Source organism: Ranitomeya variabilis, chromosome 2 (genome assembly GCF_051348905.1).
Source record: "Ranitomeya variabilis isolate aRanVar5 chromosome 2, aRanVar5.hap1, whole genome shotgun sequence".
Classification (NCBI taxonomy): domain Eukaryota; kingdom Metazoa; phylum Chordata; class Amphibia; order Anura; family Dendrobatidae; genus Ranitomeya; species Ranitomeya variabilis.
This window is the reverse complement of record NC_135233.1, coordinates 341,825,646-341,853,201: the sequence shown is the minus strand read 5'-3', so window position 1 is coordinate 341,853,201 and position 27,556 is coordinate 341,825,646. Positions and strand designations below refer to the sequence as shown.

The 27,556-nt window shown below is 43.9% G+C and overlaps 1 protein-coding gene across 9 annotated transcripts in view; it reads right to left on the bottom strand.

The window, feature by feature from the left end:
- Window positions 1-20,638, bottom strand: part of LPAR4 (lysophosphatidic acid receptor 4) — a 58,480-nt gene extending 37,842 nt beyond the window's left edge. For 3 of the 9 annotated variants that reach the window (XM_077285405.1, XM_077285401.1, XM_077285402.1), the window contains exon 1: window positions 3,272-3,664. The gene's annotated coding sequence lies outside the window, so the exon portion shown is untranslated. Of the gene's footprint in view, window positions 1-2,904; window positions 3,071-3,271; window positions 3,665-7,506; window positions 7,617-7,708; window positions 7,900-20,617 lie in introns of those variants that run through there. The other 6 variants (XM_077285403.1, XM_077285406.1, XM_077285409.1 and 3 more) reach the window with 5 other exon arrangements.
- Between the last annotated feature and the right edge of the window lie 6,918 nt (window positions 20,639-27,556).

The following is a 27,556-nucleotide window of genomic DNA, read 5'->3' as shown; positions in this document are numbered from 1 at the left end:
TTCTTTCTGCGTAGCTGAATGATCAGACTTTAGAATTCTGCCATGTAGCAATCTTTTGCCGACTTGTATCATGGCCAAAGTCAATGTGTCGCCCCTGAGCCTTATAGAAGGGTTTCAACCTAAGGGGATGGGACCTCTTTGTTGAAGATATTTGTGGGGTGCACTGTGACCAATGTATTTAAGGTTACCAAGTTTTTTTTGGGGAAAAAAAACAAAATCTTTATATGCTCCTATTAAATAAATCTATATAATTACTGATATAAAAAAAAAAACCTACATTTAGGATATGTGCACATGAAGTCTTTTTCAGGTGGATTAATCTCTGAAAAAGAGCTAAATACTCAAAAGAAAAACACATTTCTGTGTAAAAACATCCAAATGATCTTACATAGTGGGGGCGACTCATTCAAAGGTTTCTGGTGAGAAAAAAAAATTTGAAAGTCAGTTTTTTTGTACAACGCGATATTGCGCAAACAAAAAAAAGTGCGATTTCTAGCGTTTTCACACCATTTTCACCCCAGGTCCAACATAGTAATGGTAGATTGAGCGTTACTGGGCGTGGTGACCCCCGTTTTTTACATTCCAACGCTGCAGTCTTTTGAGCGCCTTAACAGCTTTAGATTTGGTTTCTAAAGACACCAAGCAGGTAAAAAGTCGTTTTCCACTCGAAGACTCTCTGTACTTTAATAGAAGTCAATGGTCTAGCGTCATTTTGAGTGTTTTAGCATTAAGAATGGCTAGGGGGATGCTTAAACAATGCTGGAAAAAATTTTCATAAAATATCTCCCACCACAGGGTGGTCAAAAATTTAAAACAAAAACAAAAAAGTTTATTGAAAAATCTTTAGATTTGAGAGTCATCAGTGGTTGATACCATCTTTCCAGTTAGCCATTAAATTGTATCAACCACTGAGGACTCTCAAATCTAAAGATTTTTCTATCTACTGGTGAACACTGTACACAGATAAATGGAGTTTCTGGAAGCATCTTCCTTTTGAAAAGCTCAGTGGGTTCGCCCATCTGAAGAAGATGAGTGTGCACAAAACTTAAGACGACCCATTTGTCATGGGATGCCCACCCTCAGAACAGCTGATTGCCGTGAGTGAAGCTTCTTAATTTGCAGGTGGAAATAATAATTATGCATTGAAGAGGGCAAAATATAGAATTACATGTCGGTCATTCAAAAATGGCTAAACATATAATTCATAGAAAAAAAAAAAAAAAAAAAAAAGAAAAAAGCAGGTTCCCCGAGAGGGAGAGCTCCTTTATATTACTGGCCAATTGTCTTGGGCGTGGGTCTTCCTCCATATTCCCTGATAATTCCTAGGAAAAAGAGAATATTCTCTGCAAAATACAAACATAAATATCTATACAAGACAATTTACTTGTGACATTGTATCCGATTGTGTAGTAATAGCAAAAAAACTGAAAAAAAAAAAAAAGATACAATTCTAAAGTTGTTAAACCAGTTCTCCTTTATGCACACTGGATATAAAAATTACCAAATGTCATCCCACCAAAAAAAAAAAAATCCCTAATCAGCATATACAATGAATTGACACAATACATTTCTGCTTGCAAATGTCAAAGGAATTCCTTCCATCCACCCAGAGTTTAAAAAAAAATACGCATCTGCTTCTATTATGTCTGACACTCATTAAAAATGTGTAAACTGGCCACCTCCTCCCCCTTCCCCCCTCACAGCAGTTCTCATCTCTCCTGATGTTTACACTATGGCCTCCTGTCCGTCCTCCCAACATCTGCATCAAAGTTCACAGTTCAATTTAAAAAGACCAAAGTCGCAGCCAGCCGTATACAGCTGCGGATCTGGAGGACGCGCCGCGCTCTCCGCTGGCGCTAAAAGCCAAGCGTTTCTTCCTATAATCCATCGGTAGTGCATATACACATCTACATTTACCTACGTAGCGACATAAAACTATCCATATTCTCCTCGAGTGTTTACACGCAATCCAATGAGATCTAGGGAGATTTGGGAAGAACGTCAATCATTAAGGCTCTGTTTACACTGGACAACCATCAACGGCGTGAAAAAAGGACCTCCGATTCGGGGAACCTTAATAGCCTTGTAAGACGCGACCATCGCACTGTTAATGCGATCGTTCTGTGCACATGGACTATCGTTGTCTCAGCGACATACATCCCAAGTAATTTTGCCCGATGAACGAGCGTTTTGCTCGCGCATTGGGTGATTGGCAGCCTGTTTACACCACCCGATTATCGGGAAACAAACCTTTATCATAGATCAGCCGATGTCAATTTACTCAAATTTTGGCAATTTGCCTTGTATAATCTGAGCTGGTACATGGTTCAAAGAGTCAGTGGTGCATATTGTGACCTCCCTGTTTATTCCAAGGTCCTAGTAGAACATTCTCACCCTTTATAATCGACAGATAGGTTTGACCATTATGACATAAGAAATCACTAGTATGCTTTATAAAACTGGAGCAGTAGAAATCGGTTCCAAAAACTGGATACAATTTTTGACCGTGTTTTCCTTTTTGTTTGCCCATTATTTTGCATTGCTTATATAGCATCATCATCACTGTCCCCAACGGGGCTCACAATCTACAATCCCCTATCAGTAGGTCTTGAAAACATGGGGGAGAACATAAACTCCTTGCAGATGTTGTCCTTGGTGGGATCAGAACCCAGGACCCCAGCGCTGCAAGGCTGCAGTTCTAACCACCGAGCCACCATGCTGCCTATTTTACCTTCCGACAATGCTATACTAAAATAATATTGTACTCTTATACCAATCTTGGTCATTTTTATCAATGACTGGATACAACTATATAAATTTTTTTCCTGTATCAAAGGACACAGCAGGAAGGCTGCACATGTAAATCAGATCCATAATAGGTAAAACAGTGAAGAATATTCTGACCTTAGAACACATCATCGCCTTCCCAAAGACCTCTGCCTGTCTCAGCCATTTCCTTAGGGATCTGGCAGCTTATGAACAGACCATCAATCCTTTATAGGCTTTTAACTAGCAAGGGTATTGATCTACAAACAGCAGATTGCAATATTCCAGACTGCCAGTCTGTGATCTACATCCAAAAAAAACAAAAACCCACAGGCTTCGGAAACCGAATTTACAAAGTGGAACAGAGTTTTATAAAGTTTTTTCCCTCCAAACTAGTTTATCAGAATCAAGATTGCACATAGGTGTGGTGGTCATCTGCTGGTATAAGGTTAGATACAATTGCAAAAGGTTTATTCAGCCACAGAGATGAATCCCCAAAACTTACCCCTATAAGAAACCAGATCCTAAGTTTCCTGTAGTCCAGGCACATATGCCAATAATTAAAAATCCATGTGCATGTTCATGTTTGCAGGAAATCAAGTCCGCTCTGCTCACAGGACAGTTGTCCAGTTTCTTTTTTCCCCCTGAATTGAGTTAATCCTCCCAATGTGAAAGCTGCAGCTGTTATCACCAGTCCTTTGTTAGACAAAACCCCAGGCTGAGCATTACAAGGAGCATGCCCTGCAGAGGAGACTGCTCAGAAGAATAGGCCTAATGTCTGGGATGGATCTGAGAGCAAGGGGACTCTTGGGGGTCTCAATAGGAAATGTTTTCTATTGGATGAGGAATATTATTAGACTCCAAGTTCCCTCCCAGTCCCCTGTGTTTTGCCATTCTTTGCAAACCAATCCCACTCCATACAGAGTTTATAAAGAGCTCTGCCAGGGAAAATACAGCTCCCCCCAACAATAGAGTCTCCATCAGAAGCGCTGGCTCCAGTGAATAAAACCTATTTCCCGGTCAATCAGATTGTGGAGCTGGTTTAAATGATGGAATCTCACTGTCCAAGGAGAAAGAAAAGTGTCTGCTGTATTTATATGTACGTATAGTATGTGTATATATTTGTATTTTTATGTGCCACACTGCCTACTGCGACCTACAGTAGAGTCACAAATGTTTCCACATATGTTCAATTTTCTATCACGTGGCTCATTTTCCCAAAACTTCTGTAATTCAAATGCAATTTGGCAGTTTTTTGTTTTTTTACAGGAAAATCTCATCTTTAGGGCTCATTCAATCATCCGAGGAGCAAACGGCACAGCTCCTGACCATAATTTGGCTGCTGATAGATAGATGATAGATACTGTAGATAGGTAGACAGATAGGTAGATAGATATATAGATGATAGATAGATACTGTAGATAGGTAGATAGATGATAGATAATATATAGAAAGATAGATAGATGACAGATAATATATAGATAGATAGGTGCTTGACAAAGACCGTGCTGTGAAGTCGAGATGTTGCATCACTTGGTGCTGGATTAAAGCTCACAATTTTTCCTTGAACTGGAGTGCTGCCTGATTTTTTTCCATATATATTGCGTTGGATAACCGCATTATTCAGGAAGTATTGCACCCAAAATCTGCTCAAGTTTGTGCTGCTTTCTGTCTTTTTTATTTAGATAGATAGATAATAGATGATAGATAATAGATATATACTGTAGATAGATAATAGATAGGTAATAGATAGGTACTGTAGATAGATGATGGATAGATAATAGATAGATAATAGATAGATACTGTAGATAGAATAGATAGATACAGTAGACAGAGGATAGATAGATAATAGATAGATAGATAAATAGGTACTGTAGAATAGATAGATCTATAGATAGATAATAGATAGATAAAAGATAGATAATAGATATATAATAGATAGATACTGTAGATAGATAGATGATAGATGATAGAAAGATACTGTAGATAGATCTATAGATAGATAATAGATGATAGATACTGTAGCTAGATAGATCGATAGATACTGTAGATAGATAGATAATAGATATATATATATATATACTGTAGATAGATACTGTAGATAGATAATAGATAGATAGATAATAGATAGCTAGATAGATACTGTAGATAGATAGATAGATAGGACAAAACATCTGTTTTCCATGTTGCTGGATCAAATATTTCCTGCCACATTTCCCATTACAAGCTCTGGCATAACTTCAACCTATTGAGGCTTCTGTATCATTCTCGGGCAGTATTTCTTCCGTTCTTTCACTCTTCAAATTTAATCTTTATAAGCAGTTTAATAAATCTCCAGAAGTATTCAGTGCTAAGGTCGTGGCTGCAAGAAGACTGCTGTCACATAACGGGTGATACCGGAGCGCTGTCTGACCGTTGTACTTTCAAACGTTTCTTGAGAATTGCGCGCCCCATGTTTTTTTCTGGAAATGTCACATGAAAACCAGATACAAATCCCCATAAATATCATGTGGTGCTTATAAACAAAATAGGTATTTTGCAAATGGCACCACATTCACAGATGAGCATCAAACAATAACAAACTAAAGTCTTAAATTTGTCATGATGGAAATCACTAATCACTAGGATTTGCCATCACCAGTCGATCATTGGGGGTCAAACATCTTAGACTGGCTTTCCAAATCTGAAATTCATGGTCATTGATGCACAGACCGACCAAGGGTCTCCTGACCCAAACTCAACAGCCTAAGGGCTCGTTCAGAAGTCCAATGTACTCATACAAGTGTTATCTATAGTTTTCACACATAGCACTCGTACCTGTGATAGTCTATCGGGCCATTCACAAGTCCATGCATTTTCACCGTCCAAGCAGTCCATGGAAAATGGCGGACACGTGTCTGATTTTGATCCAAGAATAGAATCAAAATCAGCAATGCATGTCTATGGGTCCATGAAAAGTCATTGCACTACACCAGGATGATATCCAAGTTCAATTTTCGCAAACTGTCAGAAAGGAGAAGGTGGAGAAACTTTTTTTTTCTCCAGGTACAAAAAAATTGATGAGACTCGGATTACAGTCTGATAAAAAAAAAATGGGCCATTTTTCTCATCTGAATGAGGCCCTATAGGTATAACTGCAGCCAGCCCCATTCACTAAAACTAGCAGCCTGTGACCAGGAACCATAACTGAAGACCAAGCAACCTTTTTGGGGGGTTAACTTTACCTGTTTTTGCTTTTTTTTTTTTCCTTTTTTGGGGGCATTATAGAAGTGTATTTAGTTATCCAGATGTCTTAGCTAGAGATAAGTAAATCCAATAAATACATTTTCTGAATCTTTTGGGATTTGCTTTTTGCAAAATTCAGCAAAATAGTAGATGCCTTTAAAAAGGTGGAGACAAACCCCAATACCTCATCGCTCAGCTGTGCTGCCGAAACAGTCCCTTATTTAGTCATTCGCAAGGATCTCCATGCACAAAGTCTTCTTCCCTCTGCATCAAAGCTTCTGCAGCTAAGAAGGTCTCTGATGTCATGACTTGTGTTTTCAGAGGCCAAGTCAGCGCCTTGAGTGACACATGTTGTGACATCAGATGCCTATTCAACGCCAGAAACCCTGGCGCAGGGAGAAAATGTGCATATGGTAATGCTGGGGAAAAATAAGGGGCCAGAGGGAGCTGGAGAATATATATATATATATTTTACCTTATGTTTCTTATACTCTGGAGTCTAGAGAGACCCCAGGGCATTATAAGTGCGTGATAAAGAGCTTGTGTGATTCACACTAAATAACTTTGATAAAAATAGAATTTCCACCAAATTTGAATTTCAGTAGTTTTGCTAATCACTCATTTTAGCCTAATGGCATTTTGAAGTGTTACATTTTTTTTGCACAACTGCACTCCGGTATCCAAATTGAGTACAATATCAGTGTAATTTTTTTGGGGGGTGGGGGCAGATTAACCTTTGATATAATAAAGCTTAGGGAAGGCAAATGCAACTTTTACTACACAAGTACAAAAGAGCCAAAAAAATAAGCACCATTAAATGCGCGCCAATTCATCAAACACTGCAAGCCCGTCTCGATGAATTCGACCCAAACTCCTCCAATGCAAAAAAAAAGACAAGACAAATAAGGACTTAACTAAACAAAAAAAAACATACAAGGAAAAACATATGTACAATTCTCCACAGAGTCAGACGGCCGAATAAAGTGGATGGAGGTCAGAACGCAACGGTCAGAGTGGCCGGCGGCTCTCCCCACCTGACCATGAGAGCATCATATATTTCAAAGTATCTATCACGCTTGGGTCAGGAGAGCCGTCGGCCAGTCTGAGCATTGTGGTCTGATCTCTGTCCAATTTATACGGCTGTCTAACTCTGCCCTTACTATATACTGGGGGTGAGGAGCATTTTTTCTTCCAAGGGTCATTTGGATATTTATACCGTCCTTTGAGGGCCGTAGAAATCGTGCGCTAACTCTGCCGACAAAGTATGACCTGACGCTGATATTGAAAGGACGGCGGATATCAAAATTCAGCTGATGGCCCAGGAATCTGCCCGGGAGCCTGAGAAAAGTTCATCACGGGCCGTAAATGGCCGACGGGCCTGAGGTTCTTCACCCATGCTGTATGCAATCATTAGAACAAATCCATCATGTAAACGCTTTTCATAGTGGTGCCATAGAAGGAGACAATTACTAGTAGCAAGCAGCAAGGACATCTCACATCTATAGATAACTTTACCATCAAACTGATCTGCAGACCCACCGAGTCCTGGCTATCTTGGGACTTGTGCTTCGGCAGCCACAAGATGACTAGCCATTGATCACTCTTTAAATTCTGGGCACCGTTATCTTATATTACATTGCAGTCATTGCCAGAATGAAGACTGAGGAGCATTGTGATTCCCGTCTACAGAAGAAGCAAGTCTAATTGTCTAGCTTACCTTAGTCTGGACTGGAATATTAATTCCCCTGGTCCTTGGCCAACTGCTGGCTTTCAGAACTAGCCCGAACTATTGAATGCAGGAACGGGATGAAGACAGTCCTTTATTATCTTGCAACAAGAGGAACAATCTGGTCCTGAAACTTTCTCTCTTTAGGGTTCTCTTGTGGTTTTATTCAGTCATAGTAAAAAAAAATCATTACAGATGCCCGAAAAAATGCTTTTACTATAGAAACTTCCCCTGCTAAGTAATGGTCTGCAGGACTAAAGCAAACATAGATCCGCCTCTGTACCCACCTCATGTGTAAGGAACGGCAAAGCTGCTGCATTAACCTCAGAGGTGCCAGCGAGGTCTCTAACCACGGCTGTGGTTAAAGAGCAATTCCGAGAAGCCACAAGGGTTACAGCTGCATCGTTTACTAATAATATCATATATCTTAAAGGAACTGTCCAAAGAATCTTTATTTTAAGAAATGTGTCGAGGAGATGATTTTGATGACACTTTTTAATATATAAGTATCACAGGTTCTCCCCCTTGTTATTACAGCCTTCATCACAGATGGCAAAGCTCCTGTCCATACAATGGCTGCTCATGGAGGATCATGTGACCAGACCTGTCCATCAGTCTCCTCCAATAGAAAAGCAGCTTTACCACATGCAGTATTTTATAATTGGAGGAAGCTGATGGACAGGTCCGGTCACATGGTCCTCCACGGAGAGCAGTGCAGTCTGCGAGAAAGGAGGAGAACCTGTAATCCATATATATTATAGGGATTCTGTCAGCAGTTTTTTGCTATGGAATCTGATAGAAGAATGATGTAGAGACAATGACACTGATTCCAGCAGTGTGTCACTTCTTAGGCTGCTGTGTGTAGTTTGAAAAGAACCCCTGTTTTGTCTGATGTAAATGTGCCAGCACTAAGGCTTCAGAACTGTGTGTAGCCCCACCCACATCCCCGATTGGATGGAAAGCTGGCAATCAGAAGTGGGAGCGGGTTACACACATTAGCCTGACTTGTCTGCACGTGAGACCTAGTCCTACAGTGATAATCTCCTGCTTATAAAACACTGATTGTTTTGAAACTACAGCGCGCAGCCTACTAAATGAAGCATTTATGGAATAAGAATCTCTTGCCCTACATCATGCTGCTCTCAAATTAAATAGCAAAAATCTGCTGAGAGATTCTGTTTATGGCCCACATCATTAAGGTGTTTAAGCAATTCTGGCGTAAAGCACCTGAAAAAGTCTCAACATTTTTGCGCAACTTTTTGAGACTTTTCATGTTTCATGTCAATCCTGACCTGCTTAACCAATATTAGTAGTACAGGCAGGGCCGGACTGGCCATCGGGCACTTCTGGCAAATGCCAAAGGGGCCGGTGCCAGGAGTGGGCCGCTGCCGCTATCAGCGGCCCCAGGGCCGACTCCTCCCGCCAATGCCGACTCACCCCCCCGATCGCCCGCCCAGCCCAGCATTCAACTATAGCGGCGTCTATGATGCCGGTACAGATGAATGCAATGATGGAGGAGAGAGTGTCCGCTATCGCTCCCTCTCCCATCATTTCCCGCTCTGCCTCGCTCTGACACTGCGGGTGCGCGATGACGTCATATCATCGTGCACCTGCTGTGTGGCCGGGCAGACTGCAGCTGCTTAGACCGGAGCTGGGAGCAGCGTGGGGCACGAGGAGAGGTGAGGAGAGTGGTTGTTTTTAAATATATCAATGAGTGATAACTGAATTGTGGGGCAATTGGGGGGGCTGTATTACATTCTATGAGGTCTGTGCTGTATTACATTCTGTGGGGGCTGGCTGCACTACATTCTATGGGGGCTGGATGCATTACATTCTATGGGGGCTGGCTGCATTACATTCTATGGGGCTTGCTGCATTACATTCTATGGGGGGCTGTATTACATTCTATGGGGGCTGGCTGCACTACATTCTATGGGGGCTGGATGCATTACATTCTATGGGGCTTGCTGCGTTACAGTCTATGGGGGGCTGTATTACATTCTATGGGGGCTGTGCTGTATTACATTCTATGGGGAAGGGCTGTATTACATTCTATGGGGGCTGGCTGCATTAAATTCTATGGGGGCTGGCTGCATTACATTCTATGGGGGCTGTGCTGTATTACATTCTATGGGGAAGGGCTGTATTACATTCTATGGGGGTTGTGCTGTATTATATTCTATGGGGGCTGTGCTATATTACATTCTATGGGGCTGTGCTGTATTACATTCTATGGGGGCTGTGCTTCTATGAGGGCTGGGCTGTATTATATTCTATGGGGGCTGTGCTGTATTACATTCTATGGGGGGGCTGTATTACATTCTATGGGGGGCTGTATTACATTCTCTGGGGGCTACATTATATTCTATGGGGGGCTGTATTATATTCTATGAGGGGTGATTGCATCATACTCTCTGAGCGGGCTACATTGTATTCTATGGGGAGCTGCATTACACTATATGAGGAGGGCTGCATTGTATTCTATGGAGGGGCAACATTATATTCTATGGGGGGCTGCATTAAGGCTCTATGAGGGGGCTACCATATATATGCAGGGGCTGCATTATACTATTTGAGGGGGCTGCATTATATTCTCTGGGGGTTACATTATACTCAGGGGGCTACAATATATTCTGTGGGGTGGCCGCATTATACTCTGGAGTGGCATCATTATACTATATGTGGGCTGCATTATACTGTATCAAGGACTATGGGGAATACATTATACTATATGAAGAACTATGGGGTGGATTATACTATGGGAAGTGAATTGTACTACATGGATGACAATGGCGGTGTATTATACTATATGGAGCACTATGAGGAGTGTATTATACTATTTGGAGGACTGTGGCAGTACATTATACTACACTATGTTCCAAATTATTATGCAAATTACATTTTTATCAGATTTTCCTAAATGGTCGGTGCAAATGACAGTCAGTCTAATAAAAGCCATCACCCGTTAGATTATACATCGAATTTTATTGAAGAAACCTCCCAATGATAACAGTATAATCTCCAAAATGAATAAAAACTCAAAATGCACTGTTCCAAATTATTATGCACAGTAGAATTTCTAAACATTTGATCTGTTTTAAAGAACTGAAAATGCTCATTTGTGGAATTTGCAGCATTTAGGAGGTCACATTCACTGAACAAAAAAGCTATTTAACGCCAAAACATCCCAACAGGCCAAGTTACATGTTAACATAGGACCCTTCTTTGATGTCACCTTCACAATTCTTGCATCCATTGAACTTGTGAGTTTTTGCAGAGTTTCTGCTTGTATTTCTTTGCATGAAGTTGGAATAGCCTCCCAGAGCTGCTGTTTGGATGTGAACTGCCTCCCACCCTCATAGATCTTTTGCTTGATGATCCTCTAAATGTTCTCTATAGGGTTGAGGTCAGGGGAAGATGGTGGCCACACCATGAGTTTATCTCCTTTTATGCCCATAGCAGCCAATGACTCAGAGGTATTATTTGCAGCATGGGATGGGGCATTGTCAGCATGAAGATGATTTTGCTCCTGAAGGCATGTTTCTGCTTTTTAGACCAAAGAAGAAAGTTGTCAGTCAGAAACTCTATATACTTTGCAGAGGTCATTTTCACACCTTCAGGAACCTTAAAGGGCCTTACCGGCTGTTTCCCATGATTCTGGCCCAAAACATGACTCCTCAACCTCCTCGCTGACGTTGCAGCCTTGTTGGGACATGGTGGCCATCCACCAACCATCCACTACTCCATCCATCTGGACCATCCAGGGTTGCTCAACACTTATCAGTAAACAAGACTGTTTGGAAATTAGTCTTCATGTATGTGTGGGCCCAATACAACCATTTCTGCTTGCGAACACTGTTTAAGGGTGGCCGAATAGTAGGTTTATGCACCACAGCAAGCCTTTGAAGGAGCCTACACCTTGAGGTTCGAGGGACTCCAGAGGCACCAGCAGCTTCAAATATCTGTTTGCTGCTTTGTAATGGCTTTTTAGCATCTGGTCTATTAATCTGATGAACTTGCCTGGCAGAAATCTTCCTCATTATGCCTTTATCAGCACAAACATATTTGTGCTCAGATACAGGCACAAATCTCTTAACAGTACGATGATCACGCTTATGTTTTTGGAAAATTTCTAATGTTTTCATCCCTTCACCAAGGCATTGCACTATTTGATGCTTTTCAGCAGCAGAGAGATCCTTTTTCTTTCCCATGTTACTAGAAAACTGTGACCTGCTTAATAATGTGGAACATCATTTTTAAGTAGTTTTCCTTTAAATAGAATCACCTGGAAAACCAATTATCACATGTGTTTAAGATTGATTTCAGTGATCCATTGAGCCCTGAGACACAATACCATCCACGAGTTTATTTGAAAAACAAAACAATTAAATCTTTATGACACTTAAATCCAATTTGCATAATAATTTGGAACACAGTGTATATGGAGGACTGAGGAGTATATTATACTATATGGAGGACTGAGGAGTGCATTATACTATATGGAGGACTGAGGTGCACATTATAATATATGGAGGACTATGGGGTGTATTATACTAAACAAGCAAAATGCTGCCTATTCATCGAGTGATTGGAATGTTTATGTGGGAACAGAAATCTTTGTTCTCAGCAGCACATCGCCGCTGTAAACTGTAGTTGTGCTGCTGATAACATGATACTGTATGGGGACAGATTGATCTAATTGTGATTGTTCTGTTCCCTTCATTCTTTCTCAGTTGGTGTAAAGAGGCCGGGAAACAAGCGAACAACTTCAGTATTGTTGATCACACTCGTTTAGTGGCCTGAGATCAGCGTATGTAAATACAGCAGAAATGCTTTGCAGGGAGATGATGCAAGGATGATGACAGTTGTAGCTAGCACCCGATGCCTGGGAATAGCGCTAACTCTACTGCTTTTCCCAGCCGCCAAAGCATTTAATTCTGGTATGTGTAATGATTTTTAGGGTTGATGTCAGCTGCGTAATGTCAGCTGCTATCAATCCCTAGTGTAAGGAATGGAGAGGTGTCTATCAGACACCCCCACTACTAGCCCAGACCTGGTGAGACCCAGCGACTCTGAAGAGCGGTGATGGTAGTAACAGTACCGCTCTTCACAGTCGCCGAGCTCAGCGCAAGACCCTGAATATCTGAAGAGCGGTGACGCTACTGATGTCACCGCTCTTCAGAGTCACCGGGTCTCGTGCTGCACAGCGGAACCAAAAGTGGCTGTAGGCAAAGTTTATGGAGCATCAGAATGAGGTTCCATAGCCTTTGGTTGTCTCAATCCCTTCATTATCTACGAGATTCAGTTATGTAGGTAAAGTAGTGGCTTTTCTTGGTACTGCAACTAAAAGCAATAAATAGGACTGAGCTGTAATGCTGGATACAGCTGTAATTATATGTTATATAGTCGTGTTACACTCACCTCACTTCTTACAACCTACAAGTGTACAAAGATATTATACAGTCACCATGTGACAAGTGGGCCTGTGTAACTTCAAATGCCAGGGCTGAATTTTAGTCCCAGTTCGGCCCTGAGTACAGGGATGAGACAGGACATGACCACATCTGCCTGTCTAATCCAAGAAAAGTTACACCTGGTTTAACTTTTGTTGGAAATGTACTCCAGTCCCTTACTGAAGTACAATTCCGGGGGAGGCACACAGCACTTATAAAATGTGTAATTTGTAATATTCCTTGAGTGCCATGTCCCTCTTAATGAAATAGATGCATTTTACTCCACCTAGCCCCTTCATTAAGACTGACATGTATAACGCAATCCTACTGTATCTACCTCTAGTGCCAAAAAATCATGTCCCTAGTACATTGGGTAAAATAAAAATAAAGTGGACAATGCAAAGGTGTAGCTAGGGGGTTCAACTCGGGAAGGAGGGGGCAAACATCTGAGTGGACCCCTAACTGGTAATCCTAATTACAACTATGGTGGTGGCACACTCATATTACCACCATATGGTGAACAATAGTAGCAGAATTGTCTGGGTCGGCCAACGATCACGACAGTCTCACTGGACAACGGGCTGTACTCAGCAGAATGAAAAGGAAGTTGTGGAAAGGATGCAGGATCAGCCTCAGTAAGCAATGTCCAGACCTCATGTGCAACAGGAAAAACTCTCTTTTATTGGAGCTGTTGATGAGATGATGATGATTACCTCATTTACACTTGCGTCTGTTCCCTATCTAATCTCTCTAACTCACCTCTCCTTCTCTCTGATCACAAACTGCTTACATTATCTTCCCTCTATTCTCCAGGTCCACAATCTCCACTCCATAAACTTGCATACTCTTGCAGAAATCTCAAACACCTCGACCTACACTCACTCTCTGAATCCCTTCTCAATTTTACAGACGTTTCTTACACAATGCAGATGCTGCTGCCGCTTTATATAACACGACAACGGCTGCAGCTCTTGAATCGGTCGCCCTCCTCACTCATTCCAAAGCTCACACAATCAACAGGCAACTCTGGCACACTAACCTGACTAAAGAACTGAGGCAGTCTTCCAGGGTTGCAGAGCAGAAATGGAAAAGGTCCCATTCCAATAATCACTTCTTCACATTCAAACAGTCCCTCACTACTTTCAAATCCACACTCACTGCAGCAAAACAAATATACTTCTCATCACTCATATCCTACCTGTCTCACAAATGGATTCAGCTATTCAACACTTTCAATTCTCTCATCTCTTGGCATCGCAGACTTGGCCCTATCTTGGATCTCCTCATACCTAACAGAAGGACATTCAGTGTCTTCCACTCACACACCACCTCCTCATCTCGCCTCCTATTTGTGGGTGTCCCCCATGTTTAGTTCTAGGACCCCTGTTCTTCATGTACACCTTCATCCTGGGACATCTCATAGAATCTCATGGCTTTTATTATCATCTCTATGCTGATGACACAGAGATCTACTTCTCTGGACCCGATATCACCTCCTTACTAACCAGAATCCCACAATTTCTGGTCGCTATTTCATCCTTCTCTGCTAGATTTCTAAAACTTAACATTGATAAAACAGCATTCATCATCTTTCCACCATCTCACTCAATCCCCCCAACAGACCTATCCATCAAATTCAATTGCTGCCTACTCTCCCCAGTCCTGCAAGCTCGCTGCCTTGGGGTATCCCTTGAATCTCATCCCTCCCTCAAACCACATATCCAAGCCCTTTCCACTTCCTGCCGACTCCAACTCAAAAACATCTTCTGGATCCGCACACTCCTCAACTAAGAGTATGCAAAAACTCTAGTCATCATCTCCCGCCTTGACTACTGGAACCTCCCGCTTTGTGGCCTCTCCTTTAACACTGTCACACCCCTCCAATCTATCCTAAACTCTGCTGCCCGAATAATCCACCTATCCCCCCTCGCTATTCCCTGGCCTCTCCTATCTGTTACTTCCTACACTGGTGCCACAATGCCCAGAGACTCCAGTTTAAAGCCATCCACGACCTGTCTCCTCCATACATCTGTGACCTAGTTTCCCGGTACTTACCTGCACACAACCCCCGATCCTCACAAGATCTCCCTCTCTACTTCCCTCTTATCTCCACTTCCCACAATTGCATACAAGATTTCTCCTGCGCATCCCTCCTACTCTGGAACTCTCTACCCAAAAATGTCAGACTCTTGCCTACCGTGGAAACCTTCAAAAGGAATCTGAAGACCTACCTCTTCCCACAAGCTTTCATCCTGCAGTAACCCTCATTTCACCATACCGCTGCACGACCAGCTCTGCCCTCACCTACTGTATCCTCACCCATCCCTTGTAGATTGTGAGCCCTCGCGGTCAGGGCCCTCTCTTCTCCTGTACCAGTCAGTGCATATGCTGCACATAGCACTGCACTGTTATATATGGTGACTTACAGTTGACGTTCTTTCTGATGGAGTCGTTCACTTTTCCAATCTTTTCCATTGGGCCCAGACCAACATGGAAACTTCTTCCAGTGAGAACTCATCTGCAGAGATTACAGCTAAAACACGCTTGACATTTCCAGTACTGTTCCTATTTATTCACAGCTCCTCTATACAGAGTATGATGTCCCCACAGCTACTCTATATAGAGCAGGTGTCAAACTGCATTCCTCGAGGGCCGCCAACAGGTCATGTTTTCAGGATTTTCTTGTATTGCACAGGTGATAATTTAATCACCTGCACAGAATGATTCCAGCACCTTGTGGAATGCTAAGGAAATCCTGAAAACATGACCTGTTGGCGGCCCTCAAGGAATGCAGTTTGACACCTCTGATATAGAGTATGATGTCCCCACAGCTCCCCTATACACAGTTTGGTGGGCCCACAGCTCTGCTACACTGTATGACAACCCCCCAGCTCCGCTATACATGGTATGATGTCCTCACTGCTCCCCCAAAACACAGTATAATGATCCTCACACTATTCAATGACCCCCACAGTAAAATCCACACTGTATAATGGTCCCCACATTAGCTTCCACAGTGTATAATGGCGCCTGAATTAGCCAACACATTGTATGATGCCTCCCACACTGTATAATGGTCCCAACAGTGAGCCCCAAACTGTATAATGGCCCCCACATTAGCCTCCAAACTGTATAATGGCGCCTGCATTAGCCCCCAAACTGTATAATGTCCAATGCATTAAATAGAACCAGTCATCAAGGTTATATATATATTAAACTAAAGGGATTGTCATAATGGTGCTGATATACTGATTTAATACATGCTTCCAGTGAATAAATCCGTAGCCTGGTTTGTATAAAATCATAGTTAGAGGTTTTGGTCTCCATGCATCGGGACGGCCCATGGGTAGGGCCTTCGACTCTACCATGGTCCCTCTGCTGTTTATCTTCCTTCCACGCCGCTGCTGTCCTAACCGCTGGCGGCAGTTGTGCAGATTGATCTCTTGAAAGGCTTCAATAAAATGGCGCTGGTAATGGCGCATGCGCAGATAGGTTTTCTGTCAGTCTTCGGAAAAATGGTGTAGTGGTGACATATGTGCAGATTGAGATCTTGGCTTGTCATTGAGCCAAGATCCTACTCTGCGCATGTGGCGCCATTTTCCCAAACACTGTGTTAGGGGTCGAGTTCCCGCCTCTGTACAGGGGGAATCTCAAACCATCTCCGCTGCGGTCTCCCATTCTTCTCCAGCCGCAGTGTAGTCTGCTCAGCGGAGACTGCCCAGCGGAGACGTCGGTCTCAGCGTCTGGCTCAGCCTGATACGGTGCGGATGGTTACTGCTGCCTTTCCAGGCTCAGCCATTGTAGCCAGTACTGGTCAGCGGTGAGCAGATGTCTCTGGGACTAAGTCCTGCTTTTCCCCTTCTGAGCATGCCCAAGGTAAGACCTCTCATTGGAGGTCAGGGGTCACATGCTCAGGCACTGCAGCAGCTCCCATTGGTCCTCTAGGAAGGTCCTGAAGTTGCTCAGGTACTGTGGCAGCTCCCATTGGTCCTCTAGGAAGGTCCTGAAGTTGCTGCAGCTATAAAAGGTTTGCATGGCTGCACAGCCATGCGCTAGGATCAGCTTATGTCATGAGCTTTTGCTATTTATTGGTCTTGTCTGCTTGTGGTCAGGGTCAGGCTGAAGTAAGCCACTAGAATACCGGCACCTCCGGTGAGGAGTTTTGTATGGTGAATTCAGGGCTGGCGTAAAGCCATTAGAATTCCAGCTCCACCGGAGAGGAGGTGTTTGTGTGCTTACTACTCCCTAACCACTGATTGCTTTTGCTCTGTTAGGCAGCTGTGTTTCCCTGTGATGCTAACAGGGCACAGCGTTTTCCCTTCTGTGCGACTCTGAGAAGTAACAGAGTTCGCTTATACCGCCATATTGTGCCGCCATTTGCTAGCAGCAGGTTCGTCTCCTGAGGGGCGGACCCCGGGCTGTGAACGCACCAATAATTATATCTAAATATACTCGGTGCGTTCCGCCAGCCCTAACACACTGCCAGAAGATCAATCTGCACATGCGCCATTACTGGCACCACAGAGCGGTACTGTAGGGAGACCGAGTCTCCCTGCCTTAACATGATGCTTAACTGAATTGGTGTGCTACTCATGCTAATACGGTTGATTGTAGCGTAGTTTCAGGTGGGCCCCTCTGAGTGCGGGGGCCGGGGCGACTTCTTTAAGAAAAAAAACCCACACAAAATAAACCTTGCAAATTTGAGAATCTGTTTTGGTTTTCTCTCATAGCTTCGCAACCTTAGGGTAACAAACAGCAGCAGCCATTATTGCTCATCTGGGGTTACCTGGATCATAAACATACACCTAGGATTACAGAGCTGCTGAGACTCTAAAGGTCCATTTATGCTTCACAGTTCTCGTTCCTAAGAACACTCGTTTCATGATAAATGTGCAATCGAAACTTATTACCCGACAAACAAGCATACTGTAACAAGCCGTTTTCCCTTGACCTGGGTATTTAGATATGTGGCAAGGTCCGTAAACTCAATCTTTGCCCTAGTAAACGTATGTCTAGCTATGCAGCTCAGCTCTCATTTACTTCAATGAGACCTGAGTTGCAGTAAATCAGAATGTCCACTACAAATTGAGTACGGAGCTCTGCTGTTCTGACTCTGTACACTGTGTACTCCCGGTGGCTGTAGCACCTGGTACCAGCTGATTGGATCGGTTCCGGGTGCCATACCCCTACTGATATGATATTGGTGGCCAATTCTGAGGATAGGTTATCACTTATAATAGTCCTGGATAACATTTTTAAGCAGTCATGCACATTACTATACTTTGACCTCCATATTCATCTGATTTTCTGTGTGGTATGATTCATACCATGCTATAATATGTAGGTTTTCTCTCCCAGAAGTATTACTGGCTGCGCCATACTGTAAGGCTATGTGCACACGCTGTGGACTGGTGTGCGGATTTTTCCGCACTGATTTTGATAAATCGGCAGGGCAAAAACACTGCGTTTTTCCTGCGGATTGATTGCGGATTTACTGCAGATTTACCGCGGTTTTTGTACGGATTCTACTGCGGATATAACACCAGTGGTTTTTTAATATGGAGCAGGTGTAAAACCGCTGCGGAAGCCGCACAAAGAATTGACATGCTGCGGAAAATAAACCCCTGCGTTTCCGCGCGTTTTTTTCCGCAGCATGTGCACAGCGGTTTTTATTTTCCATTGGTTAACATGGTACTGTACACCACATGGAAAACTGCTGTGGATCCGCAGCATCAAAAACGCTGCAGATCCACAGTAAAAACCGCAACGTGTGTGCAGCGCCCCAGAGTTCTGGTCGTTGCAGTACTGTGGCTTCGCCGCTAAGGGGAGCCATGGTACGTTCGATGGCACCGAAGGAGTTCCTCCAATCAGGTATCACAGACACCAATATGTTTCACAGCTGGGCCTCCGGGGGGAGCTAAGGGTGCTATTCATTAGGCCACTCCCCACCATAGTGGGTAAACTGGGGGTCAGGCAGGAAGTTAGTAGAGAACGCTGACGGGATTGAACGGAGCAACACCCTGTGACAGGGGGTGTTGTGAAGGGAGAGACTGTAGGGTCTCTGCCAGGGGTGGGATCCTGGCAGAGGCTTGGCATTGAAAGAACGTAACGGGTCCGCGCAGGCTCCTGGAAGCGGCGGGACTCAAGGAAAGGACTAGAAGCGAGATAGATTGTGCTGAGTGAGAAATGAGATCAAGCAGAAGGAGAATACCAGCAGGGGTTTTGTTGAAAGAGGCAGCACCCTGCTGAGGCGCAATACCGGTGGCCGGAACGCCGAGGGAGTGGATTAGAATACAGCTTCAAGCCATACTCCAAACAGCGGCAGGACAGTCGGTCTCAGGCGGGCTGTCTACCACATATCACCTATGAAGTCTTGGGGGGCAATTGCGGGAGAGGGGCGACTCTAGGGTCCCGGAAGAACTCCAGGCCTACCTGACAAACGGGTGCCATTCCAACCTGAATACAGGGAAGGGGTGGATTACAGAGGAACATCAAATCGAGTTGTGAGGGAACTTAAGAAACAGACACAACCGTTGTGGGGTTACTTTCCGTAAGCACAGCAGGGAAGGACTACAACACATAGCGCTAGAAGGAAGGCACAGATTTCCACCTGAGAGGAGAACTCTGGAGGTGCCATTGGACCGGCCGGACTTGCGTAGCCTGGTGAACCGTGTTCTGGACTGAGGACTCAGAGATCTCCAGTAAAGAGGTAAAGAGACTGCAACCTGGTGTCCTCGTTATTTACCGCGACTTACACCCCACAACTGCACCGCTCCACCGCTATCATTACTACCACCTATTACACCGGACGTCCCCCACTGACGGACAGGGCCACGGACCGGGTCTAGCCACCGTGACAACCCCGAGACTGAGACCCAGAGGCCCGGCTCCGGGTATCCCCTCGGCCCTGCGGCGGTGTGGGGGCGCGCCGCATGTGCACATACCCTAAGGCTGTGTTTTGGGACATGGAGTCGCTATAATTCCATATAACTAAAGGGATCTACTTGCTGGCAATTTTCCAAGATATTTTTCCCCTAAAAGCATTGCCTAAGTCAATTTCGACGCCTAAGGTATTCGGCTAATCTCCAGTTTTTTTAATCTTACTGAGCTGCAATATCAGATACAGTCCATATGAATGAAAGGTGTTGTACCTTATGAAAAACATAGACCCTTCGGGTATGTGGCCACGACAGGGCCGGCGTCAGCACCCGGCGTACCCGGGCAAGTGCCGGGGCCCTGGCGAGACGGGGGGGCCCATTTACGGTAGTAGCGTTGGTTCACAACAAGTACTGTACACTCACACAGACACACTTATGCCGCTATGCGCTCCTGGGGGGCCCCGCTGACGCTGTGCTGTTGCGTGACACAGCGTGACAGTCTCCCAGCCAGGACCGGAGCACATCTATCATCACCGCCCGCCCCGCTGCGCAGCTGCAGGAATACTCACCTCCGGCTCCAGGACCGTCACCATGGATACAGAGTCACTTCCTGTGCCGTCTGCCTGTCACTTCCGGTTGGGTGAGAGCTCATCATCCTAAGCGCTCAGAGAAGAGATCCGGCTGCTGCTGTCATCCACATCCTCCACCGTCCAGGGCCAGGCGTCCAGGGGCAGCGCAGCGCCAAGCAGACAGATGAGCAGGAGGCAGGAGCAGTCAGGTGCACGGACGGTGCACCCGGTCCCTGTCCCCTGCCTGTGTCCACAACTGAAGCAACGGCGAAGTGCAGCACTGAGTGATGAAGAGTGAGTGAGTCTTCCTTCCAAGTTCCTGGTGGTCCCAACACATTGCAGGGGCGGGGGGATGCAGCCTGCTGTGAGCCTGGGAGTGGATCATCATGCCTGATTGGCTGGTCTCTGCTCTGTGCAAGTTGCAAGACAGACAGTACTGTCTCACTCTCTGTCTGGGACTTGTGCAACAATATGGTATGTTAGCGATGCTGGGACTTGTAGTCCTAGACTGGCTGTATATACTAAATGGATGGCTGAGTTATATACTACGTACGTGGGCTGTGTTATATACTACGTCACGGCCCGGGTCTGTGCTATATACTACGTGGGTGGCTGTGTTATATACGTGGGTGGCTGTGTTATATACTACGTGGCCTGTGCTATATACTACGTGGCTGTGCTATATACTACGTGGCTGTGCTATATACTACGTGGCTGTGCTATATACTACGTGGGCTGTGCTATATACTACGTGGGCTGTGCTATATACTACGTGGGCTGTGCTATATACTACGTGGGCTGTGCTATGTACTACGTGGGCTGTGCTATATACTACGTGTGCTGTGCTATATACTACGTGGCTGTGCTATATACTACGTGACTGTTATATACTACGTGGGCTGTGTTATATACTACGTGGGCTGTGTTATAAGCTACTGTGCTATATTTCTCTGCTGTATCTGTGCATCATGAATCGTGGTATGTGTTAAAGAGGGGGGCCCACTGAGACTTTTTCGCCCTGGGCCCTCAAAAACCTGGAGCCGGCCCTGGGCCACGATGTCTTTTAAACACCGGCATACCTGCATCCTTTTTAAAGAAGAAGATGCTAAAATATTGACTTTGTTTTGTTTTCGCTGAAACATCTTTTCTGACATGTTTTCATTTAGCACTTAAATAGCAACTGATATGCACGTGTCCCGAAACCGTGCTTTGCTTCCCTTGCTCCAGTCCGCTAGACTCTATTGTGCTCCATGCCGGGCTTTTCAGATGACCCAGCATGACCCCATGTGAGCATCTACTTATATGTGGCTCATCAAAACACACACCCGTGTCTTGGTATTAAGACTTCACTGCTGCTCAGATTTCGAGTTTCTCAGTACACCTTGTCGGTACACCTGTCTGCAGTTTTCAGCATCCCTGCTACCTGTCCGTGGTCTCCTGGATGTCTCCTGCCTGCCTACTGTTCCCAGCATCCCAGCTACTTGTCTGCAGTCTCCTGGACGTCTCCTGCCTGCCTACAGTTTCTAGCATCCCAGCTGCCTGCCCGCAGTCCCCTGGACGTCTCCTGCCTGCCTGCGGTTTCTAATATCCCAGTTATTGGAGTCCTTTGTGCCTCACCCTTTTGCTGTACCAATGTCCGTGTGCCCACCTGAACCTTGGGTTTGGAGGATCTACCTCACCTTATGAGCCTAACAACCGCATGAAGGACATATAACATACAGCAGTATTGAGTATTGTAACTGTGATTTCAGCTCTGAGATAGGATAAAATACTTACTAAAATGATCAGCGCTGGCTTTGTTTCACTGCTTTTCTCTCACATGTCTACCCCCAATTCTCCATAGACTTTAATAGGGATCTGTAATCTGATCCCTCAGTGAGCTGACAGTCCATTTTGTCTTGAGCAAGGAAACTTTTAGCTTTATTTCTCATTGAATTATCAATTTAGGAGGTGGGGGGTGAAGAGTGACTGATAAGTGGAGAAAAAAGCACCCATGTATCCAGGATGTTGGGATTTGTGGGTGAAGATGATAAAAAGAACCTAAATGGCACAAAATAGAAATTGTCCATAGTTTTCCACTGTACAATATTTTATTGATGTGCTCAATTTCTGTATGTATGCCGTGACTAGAGGAAAGCAAACATGTTGTGACTTGGGTTCAAGCCTGACATGTATCAAAGTGATCAAAGGAAAAAACTGCTTGGTTGGCAAATCAAACTTAACCCTTAATGATTGGTGTAGCTGCTGAGCAACAGGTACAAATTACCCACACTTTAAGATAATGATTAAAATGTCTCCTCAGATCAGAATCATGATACGTAAACATAGACATTAAACCCCAATTCTAGAAATAATCAATGTGACATTTATTGTAGGATGAATTTACTGAGAGCACTAAGTCCCTCAATAACTTGTGTACCAAGTGTAGTGAATGATACATCCACGGCATGCACTAACGTTTTTTTTTCCAGATTTTCTGCAGATTTCATTCATACAGAAAGGTAAAATATCAAAAATTTGCAAAGCTTCCATCCTAGTCGATTTCTGTTTATAAAAATAAGAAAAAAAATAAATTATAAATAGAGATGAGAAAATTGCTTAGTTACTATTCAAATTCAAGTCAAATTTTATACAATTTGTAGGTCCCGGTGGACTCAAGCAATTTGAGATTCAATTTGCCTGACAAAAAAAATGGTTACATCAGCTACATAAGGCTGACATTACCTCATGCACTACTGTGTGAGTTTCTCCATAATGCCTTGCAGCTATCATACCACATGGTATAGTCCAGATAATCAGGAGGAACTATCATAGTCTGTATAAAAGCCTGGGCTGGGAATGCAGCACCCATTTTAAGATAAATTAGGATCATGAGAGGATATTAGAGCTCGTGGCTCAGCAATAAAGATACTGTGGGAAGCGAAGCCCCTAAAATATTCTACAAAAACTCCAGACAGCAATGTGGTGTAAAACTGCAGCAGTGAAGAAGATATGTTAGTAGTTTGTACAAAATACAGAGATACAATGGATGGAGAGAGGAGAGATAGCAGAGGTGCCAGCAGCAGTGCTAGACTCAGTGTGATTGATCAATTCTGCTGAATTTTAATTACAATTACATTATTATTTTTCTTCATTGTTAATGCACTAGAAACCAGCAGCAAGGCAGCACAATATTTTTTACTAAAATCAAATATGATATCAGTTTCAGTGAGAGACAAGGTGCTTGATTGTCATATGCAACTGTACAGAGTTTTTACATTTCTTGTGCAATCCTTTTATTGAAGAAGTGAATAACTGGGTTTTTTTATACAAAAGAAAATTCACCAAAATCCAGACATTTAATTGCGTGTCACAAACAAATTTTCAAGCAATCGGAAAAGGTCTCAATGAACGGGCCTCAAATGATCTAGAAGTTACCACCACCTTATCGTCTTGTAACTCTTTAAGGAGTTAAATATTAAATTATCAGCTTTATATATTTCTTATGATTGCACCACAGCAAGACAAAGCCCAAAATGTTCCACTTTGATTTTTTTTCTTTTGTAGCAAAAATATAATCCAAATTTTAAATGAGCTTAACCCCTTCACCCCCGGAGCTTTTTCCGTTTTTTAGTTTTCGTTTTTCACTCCCCTCCTTCCCAGAGCCATAACTTTTTTATTTTTCCGTCAATATGGCCATGTGAGGGCTTATTTTTTGCGGGACGAGACGTACTTTTGAACGATACCATTGGTTTTACCATGCCGTATAACAGAAAATGGGAAAAAAATTCCAAGTGTGATGAAATTTCAAAAAAAGTGCAATTTCACACTTGTTTTTTGTTTGGCTTTTTTGCTAGGTTCACCAAATTCTAAAACTAACCTGCCATTATGATTCTACAGGTCATTAGGAATTCATAGACACCTAACATGTCTAGGTTATTTTTTATCTAAGTGGTGAAAAAAAATTCCAAACTTTGCTAAAAAAAAAAAAGCGCGATTTTCCGATACCAGTAGCGTCTCCAATTTTCATGATTTGGGATCGGGTGCAGGCTTATTTTTTGCGTGCCAAGCTGGCGTTTTTAATGATACCATTTTGGTGCAGATACGTTCTTTTGATCGCCCGTTATTGCATTTTAAAGGGAACCTATCACCCCGTTTTTTAAAAATTAGATAAAAATAGTGTGAAATAGGGGCAGAGCTGGGCTTTACATTACTGCCTTTTTGGTGCCTTTACACCCCCGTTAGGCTGCCAAAATACCTTTGTGAAGTGGCCGTTTTGTCCTGTCACTCAAGTTGGTCAGGTCGGATGGGCGTGGTCACAGCGCTGTTTCTCCCCCAGATCAGGCTCATCATTACGTTGGTGGCGTAGTGGTGTGCGCATGTCCAAAGAGAAGATCCACTGCCCAGGAGATTCAAAACAGCGCAGTCTTCGCTATTCGCCGTTTACCGGTGGGCGCGGCCATCTTTCCTGTGGCCGCACGTGCGCAGATGGAGCGCTCTGCTGCCCGGGGCTTCAGGAAAATGGCCGCCGCGATCTCCATCTGCGCACGCGCGGAATCCCGCGGCCATTTTCCTGAAGCCCCGGGCAGCAGAGCGCTCCATCTGCACACGCGCGGCCACAGGAAAGATGGCCGCGCCCACCGGTAAACGGCGAATAGCGAAGACCGCGCTGTTTTAAATCTCCTGGGCAGTGGATCTTCTCTTTGGACATGCGCACACCACTACGCCACCAACGTAATGATGAGCCTGATCTGGGGGAGAAACAGCGCTGTGACCACGCCCATCCGACCTGACCAACTTGAGTGACAGCAGAAAACGGCCACTTCACAAAGGTATTTCGGCAGCCTAACGGGGGTGTAAAGGCACCAAAAAGGCACTAATGTAAAGCCCAGCTCTGCCCCTATTTCACACTATTTTTATCTAATCTTTAAAAAACGGGGTGATAGGTTCCCTTTAATGCAATGTCGCGGCGATCAAAAAAACATAATTTTGGCGTTTTGATTTTTTTTCTCTCTACGCCATTTAGCGGTCAGGTTAATCCTTTATTTTTATTGATAGATCGGGCGATTCTGAACGCGGCGATACCAAATATGTGTATGTTTAATTTTTTTTATTGTTTTATTTTGATTGGGGCGAAAGGGGGGTGATTTGAACTTTTATATATTTTTTATTTTTTTTATATTTTTTAACACTTTTTTAAAAATTTTTTGGCATGCTTCAATAGCCTCCATAGGAGGCTAGAAGCATGCACAACTCGATCGGCTCTGCTACATAGAGGTGAAGTACAGATCACCTCTATGTAGCAGAAACCAAGGTGTACTTTGACCGCCGAGCACAGGGTGGCACTCAAAGCAATCGGCCATCAACAACCATAGAGGTCTCAAGGAGACCTCTGGTTGTTATGGCAATGCACCGCTGACCCCCGATCATGTGACGGGGGTCAGCGGTGCGAGCACATCCGGCCGCGTGGCCGGGAGCGCTAGTTAAATGCCGCTGTCAGCGCTTGACGGCGGCATTTAACTAGTTAATGGGCACGGGCGGATCGCGATTCCGCTCGCGCTCATTGCGCGCACATGTCAGCTGTACAAAACAGCTGACATGTCGCGGCTTTAAGGTGGGCTCACCGCCGGAGCGCACCTTAAAGCAGGGGATCTGCAAGCTGACGTACTATTCCGTCAGCTGGCAGAAAGGGGTTAAAACGAGAAAAAAACTACATGTGGTAGATGCTGAATTCATTGACCTGTTCATTGTGGGTCTAATATAGTAATTAGGGTTCTGTAGCTTTAGAAATATTTGCCCTGTTCAAGATTACTGACATTGATCCCTGATGCTCATTTTATTTATTTATTTATTTTACTCACTTATATAGCGCCATTGACTCCACAGCGCTTTACAGACATTATCGACATTGTCCCCATTGGGGCTCACAATCTAAATTCCCTATCAGTATGTCTTTGGACTGCGGGAGGAAACTGGAGAACCCAGTGGAAACCTACGCAAACATGGGGAGAGCATACAAACTCCTTGCAGATGTTTTCCTTGAGGCTTGTAACTGGATGACAATGTACACTAATATTGACCTGACTCGTCACTAAAAGTAAATCAGAAGTCATATATAGGCCATATTACTGTAAATGAACCATGAATTACATAACATTTAGATGGGTTTTCTCCTAATCATAAATAGGTATGTGGGACATTATTTCTGGAAGGGACCAAATGGGGGACATTTTACCAGGAAAAGGCCCAGAAAGGAGGAGATTATAACAGGAAGGGGCCAGGATGGGGGGGCATTATTACAGGAAACAGGCACAGGATCGGAGACATTATTACAGGATGGTGGAAATTGTTACATTGAGGGATGGTGAACATGTATGTCTTCACAGGATCTGGAAAGCTACAAGGGCCTGTACATCTAGTGAACATGCAGGTGGGGACCCAGCTCCAAATTTGGCACCTGGCCCAACAGACTCTACTCTAAGATTTAGAAAGACTCTTTGCTGCTATAAATGTTCTGAAAGTTTCTTCTTGCACACGTGCACACATAGAGGAAGCTTCTGCAAGTCAGGCCCATGGGGAAGGAGGCTTCATTTTGGTTGGACTGGTCCTCCTTACCACCATGGTTGATGTTGACCTATTCCATGCACTCTGTCACTTGGCAAGAAATAGGAAATATGAGCCAACAATTTAAGCTGTAATAAAGATGGAGATATGGACTAGAAGATGTGACCCATATTGACCTTTGCTCTACCCCCCAGGTATGTCCTTGACCCACCTAAATAAAAAAAAACTCTCATTTTGAATTATTAACAACTAATAATAAAATGTTTCCAGTATGTAATTTATAATTGTTGATTTTTTTTTCGACTCGTTGCTTGTGTTCTTTGTGCACTAATTATAATCAGCACATGTTTTGTATTCAGAACAACCAGAAAAAACATACTTTTAGAGACAAGCCCA